The 6,000-nt window shown below is 29.2% G+C and overlaps 1 non-coding gene across 1 annotated transcript in view; it reads right to left on the bottom strand.

The window, feature by feature from the left end:
- LOC127010509 (small subunit ribosomal RNA) overlaps nt 1–147 on the bottom strand; it is a 1,995-nt gene extending 1,848 nt beyond the window's left edge. The window contains exon 1 of the ribosomal RNA XR_007763265.1: nt 1–147. This exon is cut by the window's left edge and continues 1,848 nt beyond it. This is a non-coding gene — a ribosomal RNA (small subunit ribosomal RNA).
- Between the last annotated feature and the right edge of the window lie 5,853 nt (nt 148–6,000).

Raw genomic sequence — 6,000 nt, 5'->3', positions numbered from 1 at the left:
AGTTATCCAAGTAACTGTTAACGATCTAAGGAACCATAACTGATATAATGAGCCTTTTGCGGTTTCACTTTTAATTCGTGTGTACTTAGACATGCATGGCTTAATCTTTGAGACAAGCATATAACTACTGGCAGGATCAACCAGAATAATGTTTTTATTCATATTTCATTCATATTTTTTGAATAGAAATTAGCAATATATATGTTGTTATAGATTTTATTTCTATCGAATACGGCCATTTTTATATAGCATTCGTATACGTTTGTTTTCCAATTTATACTTGTTTCGCCACTAATAATAACAAGTTTTTATTGATGTCAAAAAGAATCATATTCTTTATAAACACAATATTTATTTTTCATATATTTTCTTTATATATGCACATTTCATTCTAAAATATCATTTTTGTTCGACATACATAATATATTGTATCCACACATGTACAATTTTTGTTTAACCAATATAAGATATTGAGTTAATCATTTGTATTTTGACGATAAATTTAAAATTTATCTATATATATCCATATAAGTCTCTGGTAATATATAAAATAGAACCGAGTGTATATATATAATTATTACTACTATATTTATTTCTTAAATAATATATACTTATATATTATTTATATATATACTCTTTATTATATATTATATAATTTCTTAAATAACTCTCTTAATAGCTATTTTTTATTATCAACAATATAAGTTGATATTAATATTGAAAATGTATTCATAATTACATTTTTATATTTCTTTGGTAGACTTTTATGTACTATTATTATTTAATAATACACATATAATATAAATCATGTTAGCCTACCTCCTAAAATTAACGATAAAATTCGGAAACAATTTGTTATTCTATGTACAATAGAAACTTGGCCTTTGTTTCAACGTTATTATCTTTGGGCTTAAAATATTAACCGCGGAGCCAAGTCTCGTATTCAAATAAATGAATAAAGAAACAAATTTGACGGATAATATCTTCTCTACTGACATATGTCAATAGCAGACGGCCGGCCCATTGACCATCCTATAGTAGTTTTTGGACACGCTGTCTCCCATTCGGGTATATTCAATTTACTTTGCCACTCACCCATATAGTGTTCTCTTATATAATAAGACAACGCACTTTTATATTCATTATATGGATATATTGCCTTCCTCATATTTGCCACACCACCTATAGTAGTTTTTGGACACGCTGTCTCCCATTCGGGTATATTCAATTTACTTTGCCACTCACCCATATAGTGTTCTCTTATATAATAAGAAAACGCACTTTTATTTTCATTATATGGATATATTGCCTTCCTCATATTTGCCACACCACCTATAGTAGTTTTTGGACACGCTGTCTCCCATTCGGGTATATTCAATTTACTTTGCCACTCACCCATATAGTGTTCTCTTATATAATAAGAAAACGCACTTTTATTTTCATTATATGGATATATTGCCTTCCTCATATTTGCCACACCACCTATAGTAGTTTTTGGACACGCTGTCTCCCATTCGGGTATATTCAATTCTCTTTGCCACTCACCCTTATAGTATTCTCTTATTTAATAAGAATACTAAAATACTTCTCATATTATAGATGTAATCTATTAACTTCTCAATATCCATACGGTTTATGTATGGTATTGACAAAATCCTATGCATTTGCATAAGATTTATTTTGCCACAATTTATAGTACTAGTGCCGCCCTCACTAGGTATAAATATCTCATTTCGCTAGTAGTGTATGGGCAAATTCTACTAGCTATTCTCATAAATATGTCACTTATATGCCATATCTATACAATTCATGCACTTTTATATGTATATTTGCTATATTATACATTATTATGCCTTATAGGTATTATACCTATAAGCCACATCCATACGATTGCTTAATATAAATATATGTATAATTTTTTATACATATTTTTTTTTTATTTATGTATGGTTTTTTATTCATATCCATATACTGTATTCACTTTTATATGGATATGATTGGCGTTTTATATAGTATTGACAAAATCATAAGTTTGACCAATACGAGGAGAGGTCCGCCAACGACCACCTCCCTATAGGTGTTTTTGGACACGCTGTCTCCCATTCGACTGCTTACTATACTAGGGGCTACCCGCTCCGTATGATATTCTCTCATATAACAAGAGAATGCAAGAAATATTCGTATTTTATGAATATAATCCATTTATTTTTCAATATCCATACGTTTTACTTAGTTTTTTGTACGGTATTGACAAAATCCTATGCATTTGCATAAGATTTATTTTGCCACAATTTATAGTACTAGTGCCGCCCTCACTAGGTATAAATATCTCATTTCGCTAGTAGTGTATGGGGAAATTCTACTAGCTATTCTCATAAATATGTCACTTATATGCCATATCTATACAATTCATGCACTTTTATATGTATATTTGCTATATTATACATTATTATGCCTTATAGGTATTATACCTATAAGCCACATCCATACGATTGCTTAATATAAATATATGTATAATTTTTTATACATATTTTTTTTTTATTTATGTATGGTTTTTTATTCATATCCATATACTGTATTCAATTTTATATGGATATGATTGGCGTTTTATATAGTATTGACAAAATCATAAGTTTGACCAATACGAGGAGAGGTCCGCCAACGACCACCTCCCTATAGGTGTTTTTGGACACGCTGTCTCCCATTCGACTGCTTACTATACTAGGGGCTACCCGCTCCGTATGATATTCTCTCATATAACAAGAGAATGCAAGAAATATTCGTATTTTATGAATATAATCCATTTATTTTTCAATATCCATACGTTTTACTTAGTTTTTTGTACGGTATTGACAAAATCCTATGCATTTGCATAAGATTTATTTTGCCACAATTTATAGTACTAGTGCCGCCCTCACTAGGTATAAATATCTCATTTCGCTAGTAGTGTATGGGCAAATTCTACTAGCTATTCTCATAAATATGTCACTTATATGCCATATCTATACAATTCATGCACTTTTATATGTATATTTGCTATATTATACATTATTATGCCTTATAGGTATTATACCTATAAGCCACATCCATACGATTGCTTAATATAAATATATGTATAATTTTTTATACATATTTTTTTTTATTTATGTATGGTTTTTTATTCATATCCATATACTGTATTCACTTTTATATGGATATGATTGGCGTTTTATATAGTATTGACAAAATCATAAGTTTGACCAATACGAGGAGAGGTCCGCCAACGACCACCTCCCTATAGGTGTTTTTGGACACGCTGTCTCCCATTCGACTGCTTACTATACTAGGGGCTACCCGCTCCGTATGATATTCTCTCATATAACAAGAGAATGCAAGAAATATTCGTATTTTATGAATATAATCCATTTATTTTTCAATATCCATACGTTTTACTTAGTTTTTTGTACGGTATTGACAAAATCCTATGCATTTGCATAAGATTTATTTTGCCACAATTTATAGTACTAGTGCCGCCCTCACTAGGTATAAATATCTCATTTCGCTAGTAGTGTATGGGCAAATTCTACTAGCTATTCTCATAAATATGTCACTTATATGCCATATCTATACAATTCATGCACTTTTATATGTATATTTGCTATATTATACATTATTATGCCTTATAGGTATTATACCTATAAGCCACATCCATACGATTGCTTAATATAAATATATGTATAATTTTTTATACATATTTTTTTTTATTTATGTATGGTTTTTTATTCATATCCATATACTGTATTCACTTTTATATGGATATGATTGGCGTTTTATATAGTATTGACAAAATCATAAGTTTGACCAATACGAGGAGAGGTCCGCCAACGACCACCTCCCTATAGGTGTTTTTGGACACGCTGTCTCCCATTCGACTGCTTACTATACTAGGGGCTGCCCGCTCCGTATGATATTCTCTCGTATAACAAGAGAATGCAAGAAATATTCGTATTTTATGAATATAATCCATTTATTTTTCAATATCCATACGTTTTACTTAGTTTTTTGTACGGTATTGACAAAATCCTATGCATTTGCATAAGATTTATTTTGCCACAATTTATAGTACTAGTGCCGCCCTCACTAGGTATAAATATCTCATTTCGCTAGTAGTGTATGGGCAAATTCTACTAGCTATTCTCATAAATGCCTTCTTTATGCCATATCTATACAATTTATGCACTTTTATATGTATATTTGCTAATATTATACATTATTATGCCTTATAGGTATTATACCTATAAGCCATATACATACGATTTCATTTTTTTATTTATATATGGTTTTGTATTTATAACCATATACCGTATTTACTTTTATAAGGATATGATTGGCGTTTTATATAGTATTGACAAAATTATAAGTTTGACAAACACTTTTTTAAGTCTTTTAGTTAAAATTGTCATTTTTAATTGACTATCTAAACACTAGATATATTTGCACATGGAGCAAAGAGTATAAAAATTGGTCGCGTCACTAATAATATCGCGATACATTTTTACTACCATCAAAATACCACATACGTTTATATGTCCTCTTTATTTAATTTGGTTTCTAAACCTCAGGAATAGTTTTAATTATATGTGCGCTCTAAGTTGAATGAATTTCTTGAATCTCTTTACTTGAATTTCTAAGACTTAAAAATATTTATAAATAGATGTCCTATTGCATAATATTTTTTTATCGCTTCACTTATAAAATAACGATCCTGCCTTTCTACCTTTGAATAAACATTCATATAAACATGGAGAAAAAAACGTTCGCGTCACTAACAGTATGTGACGATAAAATTTTGCTAACATTAAAAGGAACATATTTTTATATGTCAACTCTTAGTTGAATTGGTCTATTGCTTAAGATTCTAGACCTTAGGAATATTTTTATATTATATGTTTGCCAATCTTCGCGTCACTAAAAAGATGACGATTCATATTGTTATTATTAGATGGTCGAGTTGTACTTATATTGATATGTTAATCAAATTGGTCTCTTACTTGAAAATCTAGACCTTAGGAATATTTGTATATTATATGTTTGCCAATCTTCGCGTCAGTAATAAGATGACGATTCATATTGTTATTATTAGATGGTCGAGTTGTACTTATATTGATATGTTAATCAAATTGGTCTCTTACTTGAAAATCTAGACCTTAGGAATATTTTTATATTATATGTTTGCCAATCTTCGCGTCACTAATAAGATGACGATTCATATTGTTATTATTAGATGGTCGAGTTGTACTTATATTGATATGTTAATCAAATTGGTCTCTTACTTGAAAATCTAGACCTTAGGAATATTTTTATATTATATGTTTGCCAATCTTCGCGTCACTAATAAGATGACGATTCATATTGTTATTATTAGATGGTCGAGTTGTACTTATATTGATATGTTAATCAAATTGGTCTCTTACTTGAAAATCTAGACCTTAGGAATATTTTTATATTATATGTTTGCCAATCTTCGCGTCACTAATAAGATGACGATTCATATTGTTATTATTAGATGGTCGAGTTGTACTTATATTGATATGTTAATCAAATTGGTCTCTTACTTGAAAATCTAGACCTTAGGAATATTTTTATATTATATGTTTGCCAATCTTCGCGTCACTAATAAGATGACGATTCATATTGTTATTATTAGATGGTCGAGTTGTACTTATATTGATATGTTAATCAAATTGGTCTCTTACTTGAAAATCTAGACCTTAGGAATATTTTTATATTATATGTTTGCCAATCTTCGCGTCACTAATAAGATGACGATTCATATTGTTATTATTAGATGGTCGAGTTGTACTTATATTGATATGTTAATCAAATTGGTCTCTTACTTGAAAATCTAGACCTTAGGAATATTTTTATATTATATGTTTGCCAATCTTCGCGTCACTAATAAGATGACGATTCATATTGTTATTATTAGATGGTCGAGTTGTACTTATATTGATATGTTAA

The sequence above is a fragment of the Drosophila biarmipes genome, chromosome X (assembly GCF_025231255.1).
Source record: "Drosophila biarmipes strain raj3 chromosome X, RU_DBia_V1.1, whole genome shotgun sequence".
NCBI lineage: Eukaryota > Metazoa > Arthropoda > Insecta > Diptera > Drosophilidae > Drosophila > Drosophila biarmipes.
The sequence above is the reverse complement of the archived record's forward strand: the minus strand, read 5'-3'. Positions and strand labels throughout refer to the sequence as shown.